Here is a 13,276-nt window from a genome sequence, read left to right on the forward strand (position 1 = left end):
AGGTGGTACATTATGACTGACATGCAAAATCTGGTAGAAAAATTGGACAGGGCAGTGGGCCGCCTGGAGGCAGTATCCCATACCTCTGACATGCACTGTGGATATGGAGATAGTCCTTCAAAAGCAGGAGCAGCTCCATATGCACAGGCATTTGACTCGCTGCTTGCCTGCCCTGTGGCGGAGCACTTGAAGATCAGTAAAGAGACTGGGGGAGACATGCAGAAAGATGTGGAGATGGTCCACACAGGTTCGAAGTTGGAGTGAGCTCTCTTGGTTACAGCTTCTCAGTGTCAACAGCCGGTAGGTAATAAGCTTTCCGATTTGTTGGCACCTATCTCAGAGCAGATCAAAGAAGTGATAACCTTTTGGGAGAAGAACCGAGGCAGCAAGTTGATTAATCAGCTGTCAGCTGTCAGCGAAAATATCCAGGCCCTAGGCTGGGTGGCTGTGGCTCCCAATCCTGGCCCTTATGTGAAAGACATGAATCTGGCCGGGCGCAGTGGCTCACGCTTGTAATCCCAGCACTTTGGGAGGCCGAGGCGGGCGGATCATGAGGTCAGGAGATCGAGATCACGGTGAAACCCCGTCTCTACTAAAAATACAAAAAAAAATTAGCCGGGCGTGGTGGCGGGCGCCTGTAGTCCCAGCTACTCGGAGAGGCTGAGGCAGGAGAATGGCGTGAACCCCGGGAGGCGGAGCTTGCAGTGAGCCCAGATTGCACCACTGCACTCCAGCCTGGGCGACAGAGCGAGACTCCGTCTCAAAAAAAAAAAAAGAAAGAAATGAATCATGCTGCTGTGTTTTATACAAACTGAGTCCTTAAAGAGTACAAAGATGTGGATAAGAAGCATGTAGACTGAGTCAAAGCTTATTTAAGTATATGCACAGAGCTGCAGGCTTACATTAATGAGTTCCATACCACCAGACTGCCTGGAGCAAAACGGGGCCTGTGACAAAAGAACTGAGTGGACTGCCATCTGGACCCTCTGCTGCATCAGCTACTCCTCCCCCACCATCAAGCCTCCCTCCTCCACTAGTCTCTGTCAGTTCAGGCTCAGATGAGTCCGCTTCCCTCTCAGCACTGTTTGCGCAGGTTAATCAGGGGGAGAGCATCACATGCCCTGAAACATGTATCTGATGACATGAAGACTCACAGGAACCCTACCCTGAAGGCTCAGAGTGGTCCAGTACTCAGTGGCCCCAAGCCATTCTCTGCACCTAAACCCCAAACCAGCTACAAAGAAGGAGCCATCTGTACTTGAACTGGAGGGCAGGAAGTGGAGAGTGGAAAATCAGGAAAATGTTTCCAACCTGGTGATTGATGACACAGAGCTGAAACAGGCGGCTTACATATACAAGTGTGTCAACACGATGTTGCAAATCAAGGGCAAAATTAACTCCATTACAGTAGATAATTGTAAGAAACTTGGTCTGGTATTCGATGATATGGTGGGCATTGTGGAGATAATCAACAGTAGGGATGTCAAAGTTCAGGTAATGAGTAAAGTGCCAACCATTTCCATCAACAAAACAGATGGCTGCCGTGCTTACCTGAGCAAGAATTCCCTGGATTGTGAAATAGTCAGTGCCAAATCTTCTGAGATGAACGTCCTCATTCCTACAGAAGGCGGTGACTTTAATGAATTCCCAGTTCCTGAGCAGTTCAAGACCCTCTGGAATGGGCAGAAGTTGGTCACCACAGTGACAGAAATTGCTGGATAAGCGAAGTGCCACTGGGTTCTTTGCCCTCCCTTCACACCATGGGATAAATCTGTATCAAAATGGTTCTTTTCCAGATTTTCTCTACCTTTCTGCTCTTAAAACTGCTTCTCTGCTCTGAAAAGCACAGCTACCTGCATTCACTGAAATATACCTCAGGCTGAGATTTGCGATGGGGTAGCAGGTCAGTTGATCTTCTGCAGGAAGGTGCAGCTTTTCCATATCAGCTCAATCATGCCACCAGTCCATTCTTAAGGAACTGCTGACCAGGGCTAATGATGCATTTTAGCTTTGAGCTTTTGGGGGTTATTCTACCAACAAACAGTCCATTGGAAAGAAAACAGTCCCAGGAATTAACAGATCAGAATGTTCACACTGGTTAATCTTTTTCTAACAATGAGCATGAAGGTAGCAGAAGCTGGTGTGTTTCCAGATAGTTCTTCTAACCAAACTAATTTTTCACTATTGACAAGTGAGGCAAGGATTGCACTGGACCAAAGGCTGAGGCTTGGCCATCTAGCATTCCACGCAAAATTGTTTCCTATAAGCATTCCTTTTATTCACTATTCTATCCTGGGTCTGCCTCAACCATGAGATAGGAGAGTCTCCGGTACTAGCGGCTGTAGCAGTGTCCTTCATCTAGGGCAGTTAAAGGAGTATTCGATGCTTTCTTTCTCTGGGATCCCTGCTCAGCACCTTCCTACAGAGATGAAAAAAAAAAAAAAAAAAAAGAAAAAGAAAAAGAAAAAACACACCATTCCAAGGAGTCTGGGATTCCTGAATCCTCCTTCCCTGCTAGGTGCCTGTCACCTGTCTTCACTGCCTCCTTTTCCCTGTCATGCTCACCAGCTTATGGCTTCTGTCCAAGCACCTGAACGGGGGACCAAAACCTCCACTGCAAGCTGCTTTTAGGTCTTGATTTATGTAAGAATCTTGCACAGCACTGCTAATGTAAATTTCAGTTTTTTCCCTCTAGGACAAACACTTACCAAAATATGCAACTTTTTTGGTGGGAAGAGAGATTGTCCTGTGATTTCTACCCATTTCCTGAGGCCTGTGGAAATAAATCTTTATGTACTTAAAGTTATACAGAAAATAGAATAACATAAATACCAAAAAAAAAAAGCAAAGTGAAGGTGCCTGGGTCCCAGCCTCAGAGATTCTGAATTAATTGCCCTAAGTGTGGTCCTGGCATTGGGATTTTTTAAAGCCCCCAAGTGGTTCTAATGTACTGCTTAGGTTGACACCTGCCACCAGAAACTGATAAGGAAAGTATGAGAGACATATTTTATGTGACTTTGGATAGCTATTTGTTTCCAAATAATCCTGTTTTTATTTCATACAAATAAAAAGCATGTTAGAAAAGTACATCACCTAAAACACTAAAAACATTATTTCCTCACCATTTGCTGACATAGAAAATGAAAGCAGGTTGAATCTGTTTTAACAAATGTATTATTTTCTAGGAAAAATATATGTTTCTATTTATTAACTCCAGGGATTTGAAAGCTAAGGGAGGAAAATGTATCTCTCTCATTCAATTAGGGCCCTAAGAAAATTCCTCAGGATGGTGTGTTCATTTACCAATTTACCAATGATTGACCAAAGACCCACTGTGTGCTACTCACTTCTGGATGCTAAGGATAGAACAGCTGACAAGTGTCCCTCCTAGACTAAAGTGGAGTCAGGCTCCTTTGCATCCTCCTTTCAACTATGCCTTGTCTCGGCCTGGTGAGCCGAGTTTTAGCCAAGAATCCTACAAAGCCACTTTATCAAGAATCATGGCCAGGCATGGTGGTTCACACCTGTAATCCTAGGACTTTGGGAGGCTGAGGCGGGCGGATTGCCTGAGCTCAGGAGTTCAAGACCAGCCTGGGCAACACAGTGAAACCCCGTCTCTACTAAAATACAAAAGAAATTAGCTAGGCGTGGAATGTGCGCCTGTAGTTCCAGCTACTTGGGAGGCTGAGGCAGGAGAATTGCTTGAACCTGAGAGGCGGAGGTTGCAGTGAGCTGAGATCGTGCCACTGCACTCCATCCTAGGTGACAGAGTGAGACTCTACAAAAAATAAAAGAATCCCACTCTTTCCATCCCACTTTTTCCATCCCACTTTTTCCAGCAAGGGCACCTAGGGACCAGTCTTTCCTTACTTTGGGGGTTGGATCCAGAATCTGCATTTATTTGTATATGGCTAACCTTTGCTGAGTCCAGAGGACATGCAGAGCCTTTTACATACATCATTGCACTGAGCCCTGACCACCAAAGAAGGTACAATTATTATTCTCATTTTGCAGATGAAGAAATTGGCTCAGAGAACGTAACTTGTCTTTGATCCCTCACCTAGTAAATAGCAGAGCTGGGTACCAACAGTCACTGTTGGATCCCAAAGCAAAGTTGCCCCCATTGGCTTTCCATCATTCCTCGACTGTCTGAACTCCTTGCCTAACCTGTGGGGCCCTCCACCCTTTCCTGCCTGCTTTGCCATCCTCACTTCTCCCTTGGCCAACCCTGCTTATGTGGCTCTGCCCCAGCGGCTTCCTTAGCCCCTTGCTCACCAAGCTTCACACCACCTAGGGAGCTGGACCCATGCAGGAGCTGCCCTGGGCTCTTCCTTCTGCTTGCCTAACTTGGGCCCCCACTCTTGTCCTGGCCAACTCCTCTCCAGACTTCCTATCTGAACTAAAATATCAATTTCACTTCTGTGGCCCAAGACTAAGAGACATCCTCTTTTAGTACACTCCACTGTAAGTGCTCCTATGTGGGGCTTGAACAAAGTGTCAATTGCCAGTGGACAGATGTAGGCAGAGCCTGCAGGAGTTACATCAATCATTTGAAAAGAACGTTATTTACTGATAATAGAGATTAAGGACTCAAAATGGGGTGTTGGGAGCAAGCCCCCCAAAATCTGGCCATAAACTGGCCCCAAAACTGGCCATAAACAAGATCTCTGCAGCACTGTAACATGTTCATAATGGCCTTAATGCCCATGCTGGAAGGTTGTGGGTTTACGGGAATGAGGACAAGGAATACCTGGCCCACCCAGGGCAGAAAACAGCTTAAAGGCATTCTTTAAGCCACAAACAATAGCATGAGTGACCTGTGCCTTAGGACATGCTCCTGCTGCAGTTAACTAGGGCAACCTGTTCCTTTAATTCGGCCCATCCCTTCGTTTCCCATAAGGGATACTTTCAGTTAATTTAACATCTATAGAAACAATACTTTTTACCATCTACTATATGTTACTTACATTCATTCTATATTTCCAATCCTTTTGTTCTCTGTATCATCAGAAACGAATATTTTCTACTAACCTATATGTCAGTTTAGTGATCCATTCTTATTCCATTTTAATCTGCTGAATTAATATCTGATGTTATATTTTTAAGTTTTAGGACTTTCATTTGATTCTACTCTTCTTTATAGTTACCAGTTTTCTGGCAAAGCTCTCCATCTTTTTAAAAAATTTTCTTGATTATACTAATGATGATTTTAAATTCCCTAAATAATAAATCTAACATTTGCTCCTGCAAAAAAAAAAAAAAAAAAATGCTAATGACTGGTTTGCTGTTAATAAATACGTGGGTAAATCTCTGTTTGGGGCTCTCAGCTCTGAAGCCTGTGAGACCCCTGATTTCCCACTTCACACTTCTATTTCTGTGTGTGTGTCTTTAATTCCTCTAGCGCCACTGGGTTAGGGTCTCCCCAACCGAGCTGGTCTCAGCAATGGGGAGTTCACGGTTTCAATCACTACCAGCTAAAACTTACAAAGAGACAGTCTCTGTGCTAAATGCTTAACTTCCTCACTTCTTTAGCCAGTTGGCAATGTGAAGGGGATGGTGTAATCTGTCCCAATTTTTCAGATGAACTCAAAGCCAAGTGGAGATGTGGTGCTCTAGCCAGTGGGCGGCACCAAGGCTGGCGAGAGGCTGGCCCAGGATGAAGTTTGGACCTTTCCCTGCAGGCAATGGGAAGCCTTGGAAAGTTTTACACAGGATAAGACAGGAACAGGCCTTTTTCTCAAAAGATCACCCTGGGGGGCCTGGGGTAGTGAGAACTTTAAGGGAAGGGACTCACAGCCAGAAAAGTAAGGAGCACATTGTGAGCACATCCAGTGACCCAGTGTGTGCCCTTCCACGGGCTCATCCTAAAGAGATAATCAGCCAAGTGTCCAAAGGTGTGTGTGTGTGAGAACACTGATTAACAAGGACTATAGTTGTGTGCCATCACCCCCAGCTAATTTTTTTATTTTTTTGAGACAAAGTCTCACTCCATTACCCAGGCTGGAGTGCAGTTACCAAGCCAAGGATTCGGCATCAGACTGTACCTGTCATACCTGTACAAACTAGATTAAATTCCTCTCTTCTCTAGGTCTCAAAATATATTAAGGTTCCTGTGCCTGTCAGAAACTGATATCTTTTTTTTTTTTTTTTAATCGGAGTCTCGCTCTGTCACCCAGCCTGGAGTGCAGGGGTGCAATCTCAGCTCACTGCAACCTCCGCCTCCCAGGTTCAAGCAAGTCTCTGCCTCGGCCTCCAGATTAGCTGGGATTACAGGTTCCCACCACCATGCTTGGCTAATTTTTTATATTTTTAGTAGAGACAGGGTTTCACCATCTTGGCCAGGCTGGTCTTGAGCTGCTGACCTTGTGATCCACCTGCCTCAGCCTCCGAAAGTGCTGGGATTACAGGCATGAGCCACCACATGAGGCCAGAAACTGATATTCTTTTCTTACCACAAGGTCAGGAACTTTGTAAGGGAACTGTGTAGACAAGGTACCAGGCCAGTCATTCCCCATGTCTATCGGCTTTATAAGTCAACTTCAGTTATTTAAAGCAGTCTGATCATATCAGAAAATATGTCATTCCAGTCAAATGGTGGTTTAAAAAAGAAAACAGTGTCTCCACTTGTGTACTGTTTAAAAAAAATGGATTCTTACTGAGCTTATGCAAATAACTGTATTGCCAAAATGTAAGAATACACACAAACAGTTTCTGAATTCTGGAGAAATCAGGTATAGAGAAAGGTAAATGTCTCAATTTGCTCCCAAAAGTACATTTTAGGCTGGGTGCAGTGGCTCATGCCTGTAATCCCAGCACTCTGGGAAGCCAAGGAGGGTGGATCACTTGAGGTCAGGAGTTCGAGACCAGCCTGGCCAACATGGTGAAACCCCTCTGCTAAAAATACAAAAATTAGCTGGGCATGGTGGCAGGCACCTGTAATGCCAGCTACTTGGGAGGCTGAGGCAGGAGAATCACTTGAACCCGGGAGGCAGAGGTTGCAGTGAGCCGAGATCACACCATTGTACCCCAGCCTGGGCAACAAGAGCAAAACTCTGTTTCCAACAAAAAAAAAACAGTATATTTTACCCAATTTCTGTGACTTACAAGTAGCTCAAAAGAAATAAAAGTTTTCTTGATTCCACAAAACAAAACATGAAAAGAATCAGCAATGTTTCAAACAAATAGATAAAAATCATTTCACTCCTCCATCAGTTCAGTCCCATGTAATTAATTCTTGTTCTGCTTGATGTTGAGTTAGTGATATGGTTTGAATCTGTGTCCCAAATCGCATGTCAAGTTGTAATCCGAATGTTGGAGGTGGGGCCTGGTGGGAGGTGATTGGGTTGTGGGGACAGATTTCCCCTTTGGTGCTATTCTCATGAGAGTGAGTGAGTTCTCATGAGATCTGGTTGTTTAAAAGTGTGTAACACCTCCTCTCTCTCTCTTCCTCCTGCTCTGGCCATGTAAGATGTGCCTGCTTCCCCTCTACCATGATTGAAAGTTTCTTGAGGCCTCCCCAGCCATGCTTCCCGTACAGCCTGCAGAACCCTTGAGCCAATTAAACCTCTTTTCTTTATAAATTACACTTTCTTTCAGGTATTCTTTATAGCAGTGCAAGAATGGACTAACACAATTAGTGATCTTCATGAATGCACCAGTTTTTTATTAGTGTTCTGTAAGTTTTTACATAGTCTAATGATATGATCTACAAAGCTGTCAGAAACCTCTATTCAAGAGTATAATTCCTGGTCCTTTCCATGAATATCCTTGAAGACATAACACTAGGATTTGCACAGAGCTAAAAGCTCTATGCAGAAAAGCATCAGATTAAAGCAACTCACTACATGTACCAAGATCTATCAACTTTTTAGAAATCTCATACAATTTTGAAACAATATTCGTAACATATTTATGGTGTTGGGCTCTTTGCAGGCTTTCACAGGCTGAGCCTCTGTGCAGCCATAATGCTGCATGGAAGCCACATCATCACTTGCACGGCCCCTCCAGCCAGCCGGGCACTTGAGATGAGAACTGCACCCAACCCAGCACCACAGCTCAGCCCCCAGCAGCAGCCCCACCCTCTGCAACTGGCTTTCCTGCTGCTGCACCTTCGTAGCTAGCTCTGATGGCCCAAATGGCAACCACTGCAGCTGGCATTGCTGCAGGCTCTACTGTTGGGCACACACTAGGGGCTTTAGTGGAAGAAATAATGCTGAGCCTCCAAGGCCTGGCCTCACTTACCAAGAACCTCAGGGAACCCAGCCAGCACAGCAGCAGCAGCCTTGCTTTTGAGATGAAACATCATCCTGCCCAGAACCAGGATGACATAAAGCTCTGTGAGGTTTCAATGGGGTGCTGAAACAGTGCAGATTTGCAAATGGAATAGCCTAATCAAGAAACCCAAACTGAAGAAATGAAAATGGCTCTCAAGACCAAGTTAATTTAGCATAAAATATAATTGACAGTAAAGGTATAAAGTATAAAACCATCAGTTAAAATTCTCCTCTGTCATTCATATCTTTCCTGCTTCAGAATTACAATGGAAGAGGGTGTTCTCACTGTGTAGAATTTCACCGAGATGGTATAGAATTTTGGGCTGGACAAATATTTCTGTGGTTTCCTTAAACGAGCTGTTGTAAGTTTATTGTTTGAGAGTTAACTAGAATAAAGTGATTTTCTCACCACTGCCCACCCAAAACAAAATTAATATAGGCATGCTGGCTCACATCTGCAATCCTAGCACTTTGGGACTTCAAAGCTGAGGATCTCTTGAGCCATGAGTTTGAAACCAGCCTGAGCAACACTGTGAAACCCCATCTCTACAACAAATACAAAAAACTAGCTGGGTGTGGTGGCATGAGCCAGTAGTCCCAGCTACTCGGGAGGCTGATGTGGGAGGATTGCTTGAGCCCAGTAGTCCAGGCTGCAGTGAGCCGTGACTGTGCCACTGCACTCCAGCCTGGGTGACAGAGTGAGACTCTCAAAACAAAAAGCATACATTCATGCAAATACAAATCAAAGAAAGTTAAACAACATTTCTTTCTTTTTCTTTTTCTTTTTTTTTTGGACAGGGTCTCTCTCTGTCATCCATGCTGTAGTGGCAGTCATTGCTCACTGCAGCCTCGACCTCCCAAGCTCAAACCATCCTTCCACATCAGCCTCCCAAGTAGCTGGGACAACTGGCATCAGCCACCATACCCAGCTAATTTTTTAGTTTTTTGTAAAGACAAGGGTCTCACTATGTTGCCCAGGCTCTAAACATCATTTCTTATTTGTCATTGCTCCCTATATGATTCTAAGGTACCAGGCCAGGAACAGTGGCTCACACCTATAATCCCAACACTTTGGGAGGCCAAGGTAGGAGGATCACTTGAGTCCAGGAGTTGGAGACCAGCCCAGGCAACATAGTGAGACCTCATCTCTACAAAAAAAAATAAAATAAATAAAATAAAATAAAATACAAAAAACAAAAAAAATTAGCCTGGTGTGGTGGTGCATGCCTGTAGTCTCAGCTACTAGAGAGACTGAGGTGGGAGGGTCGCTTGAGCCCAGGAGGCTGAGGCTTCAGTGAGCCAACATTGCACCACTGCACTCCAACCTGGGCAAGAAAAGGAGATCCTGTCTCAAAAGAAAAAGGCCCTGAAAGAATTCACTACCACCAGACCCATCTTACAAGAAATGCTCAAGTGACTTCTTGAGTCTGAAAAAAAAATCGCTAATGTGAAAAAAATGGAAGTATAAAACACATTAGTAAAATTAAATACATAGAAAAACCCAGAATGCTCTAATACTGTAATTGTGGCATACAATCCACTCACAATTTTAGTATGGAGCCCAATAGGCATGAGACAGAAATTTAAAAATAATAATAATAATAAGTGCTGCATTTATTCACTCCAAGAAAAGTGAATAAATGCAGTAATTAAAGGTGAAGTAAGAAACACAAGTTTTTCTCTGCTGCAGGCAAGGCTATAGACAGGTCGTGGTGACCTAGCCTGCAGAAATGAACTCCAGACACCCCCAAGCAAGGTTAAAAGAAGAAAAACAAATTCCTTTACTGTCTCTCCTGTATTGTACTATTAGTTATGACTATGTTTGCCAATGCTTGTATTTAGTAGGATTTGCAAAGTTCCTGTTTTTCTTTTGATGCAGCTGCTAGCCACTAGCTATGCAAGGCCACAAGTTATTGGCAAGGTCAGCAGTTATGTAATGGATTACATGACTAGTCACTGTAAAACTTACTGCCTTTGTTTTGCTTTTGAATGCTAGCCTATATAAGCTAAACTCTGTTTTTGTTCAATGCTCAGCTTTTTGAATGTGAATCCACTGAGCCAGTGCATGCCTTAAATAAACATCCTCCTATATTCCCCATTTTGATCTCTCTGGTCCTCAGTTTACCATAACATTTTGGCGAGCCAGCCAGGAGTGGAGACGACAGGCTTACTATCTCCTTTGCCTGTGGGGCTGGAGCTCCGGGTCAAGGGAAAACTGTGACCCCAGGCATGGCCGGGAGAACTTCAGCCCAGAGGGGTGATAGGCTCTTCTGTGACCCAGCGCCCCTATCCAGCAGTGCAATGGAAGCTGAGAGGGGCTACAGGATGATTACCAGGAGCAGCATGCTTCAGGAACCACGGTAAGGTATTGGGGCCCAAGGCATGACCTGTCCCATAAGGACAGAAGGGGAGCCTGATCACCTCCTGGGGTGTAACTCGTAATCCGACCCAGAGAGGTAGGGGGCAGTGAGAGTGTCTCGCCAATTTAGATTAAACTCACACCCCAACCAACACAGGACATGAGAGTGGCTCACAAAGTTGGTTAGGAAAACGAAACAGGAGGTGGTGAGAGTGGCTCACTACCCTAAATAGGAACACAGGAACTGGGAGTGGGGAGGTGTGTGAAAGTGTGTGAAAGAGACGGTTCCAGAAGGAACCAATGTGGGGAGTGATGTGAGGAGTCACAAATCTCTTAGCGTGCACTGTGTGCTCTGAGCAAAGTGTGGGGCTGACCTGGACTAGAGGCAAACTGCATGCAACTAATAGGAGCCGCCCCAGAGCTCAGGGTTGTGGTGGGAATAAGAACCCCTCCAAAGCCAAGTGGCATCTGAAAACTCCCTTAATAGGAGACAGTCTGGTCAGCCTGAGGCAAAAAGAAGAGTGAGTGTACTGCACCACAAAGGAAGGAATAGAAGGAAAGTCATCAAAACCCACTCCATTGGAGTGCATGTTACAGACCTTTAAGAAAGGTTTTGCAGGGGATTATGGAGTTAAGCTGACCCCCCCAAAGGTTGAGAACTCTCTGTGAATTAGAATGGCCTCCTTTTGGTATTGGATGGCTGACCAAAGGAACTACAGACAGGGAAATAATTGGCCATGTATTTAAGGTGATGACAGGTGTTGGAGGACAGCCTGGGCATCCAGATCAATTTCTTATATTGACTCATGGTTAAATATAGTACAAAGAAGACCGGCCTGGATCCAGCCCTGTTTAGCAGCTTATTGGAAAACACTTGTGGCCTGAGCTGAGCCAAAAATGAAAGTAAGAGCAGCTTTGCTGGCAGACACAGAGTTAAAGGGAAAGTCCCAGAGGAAGCAAAAGAAGCCAGTCTTGCAGGAGCTGCCAGAAGGAGCAGAGATTCTTCCTCCATGTGTTCCACCCTTTGCTGAAGCCAACAGCCCCCCAAGAATGAAATTCAGGAGCTAGCACACCCCAGGTTTCACCCCAAAGGGAAGGATCGGAGCCTCAAGAGGCCAGGGAAGGAAGTCAAGACAGTCAAGCAGGCCGTCTCAGATCTGGCCATGCTCCAGCTATGCAAGTGCCTCTCAGGGAGACATGAGGACCCATTTATTGTGATGACCAAGGCCAAGTCCAGTGGGGGGCAATGGACTTGCATATATCAGCCCTTTTCAACCACTGATCTCTTAAACTGGAAACACCATACTCCCTCCTATTTGGAGAATCCCCAAGCTCTTATAGATCCGATGCAGTCCATCTTTCTGACAGACCATCTAACCTGGCCAAACTGCAGGCAGCTTCTTCTCACACTGTTTAACACTGAGGAACACAGAAGAGTAACCCAGGTAGCTCTCCACTGGCTAGAAGCCCATGCACCAGCAGACACAGTGAATGCTCAGGCATACACTCAGGGCCAGTTCTCAGACCAAGATCCCAACTGGGACCTGGATGATGTGACCCAGCTTCAGCATTTGCAGAGGTATGAAGGGCACTTCTGCAAGGGCAAAGCGATGGTGGAAAAGAGGCAATCAATATAGGAAAGATCTCAGAGGTGCTTCAGGGAAGTGATGAGAGCCCTAGCCAGTTTTATGAAAGACTCTGTGGGGTATACCAGCTTTTCACCCCATTTGACCCTGAGGCTGTTCAGCATCAGTGTATGGTGAATACATCATTTATAGGACAGGCCCAGGGTGATATAAAGTGAAAGCTTCAGAAACTGGGAGGCTTCTCAGGCATGAATGCCACCCAGCTTATAGAAGTGGCCACTAAGATGTATGTTAACTGTGACCAGGAGGAAAAGAAGGAAGCAGATCAGAGGCTTAAGAAAAAGGCTAATTTGTTGGCAGCAGCCCTTATAGAAAGAGAGACGAGTAATGTGAGAGGTCATGGACACGGATGTGGATGTGGAAGAGGTCTAGTTAGACAGGGATTCAAGAGCCAACCAAGGCTAGAGAAGGATCAATGTGCACAATGTAAAAAGAAGGAACACTAGAAGGATGAATGTCTAGAAGGCAATGAGGGAAATGGCCAAGGCTGTGAGACAAAGAGGCCATCGGCCAGGGGCTGCTGCACCCTAGAGGAACCAGATACTGATCTAATCGGGCTGGCAGGGGCTGAAGGATATGAAGACTAGGACAGATCAGGATCCTTCTCATTGGGCCTCCAGGAGCTTATGGTCATATTAGAAGTTGGAGGACAATTGATGGACTTTATGGTAGATTCTGGGGCTGAACACTCTGTAGTAACTCAACCCATAGGGCCACTATCCAAGAACTATACAACTATTGCAGGGGCTACTGGAGTCTCAGAGAAGAGGCCATTCTGTCAGTCAAGGAGGCATGTTATAGGAGGATGAAAAGTTCAGCTTGAATTCCTATACCTCCTAAACTGTCCTACTTCAAAAACTGCAAGCACAGGTTACTTTTGGCCTGCAGGGAGATACGACTTTAAATCTAAATCACCCAAAGGCCATGGTGTTAATCTTTACCATCCCACAGGCTGAGGAGTGGAGACTTTATAGAAAGAAACTACAGGCACCAATGCA

General features: G+C 45.2%; 2 pseudogenes; both read left to right on the forward strand.

The window, feature by feature from the left end:
* Window positions 1-12: 12 nt before the first annotated feature.
* On the forward strand, window positions 13-1,974 carry LOC116479433 (adenylyl cyclase-associated protein 1-like; annotated as a pseudogene).
* A 3,682-nt stretch (window positions 1,975-5,656) lies between these two features.
* LOC116480873 (coiled-coil-helix-coiled-coil-helix domain-containing protein 2-like) lies at window positions 5,657-8,391 on the forward strand (annotated as a pseudogene).
* Window positions 8,392-13,276: the final 4,885 nt, after the last annotated feature.

This window comes from Hylobates moloch, unplaced genomic scaffold, assembly GCF_009828535.3.
Source record: "Hylobates moloch isolate HMO894 unplaced genomic scaffold, HMol_V3 SCAFFOLD_3, whole genome shotgun sequence".
In the NCBI taxonomy this organism is placed as follows: domain Eukaryota; kingdom Metazoa; phylum Chordata; class Mammalia; order Primates; family Hylobatidae; genus Hylobates; species Hylobates moloch.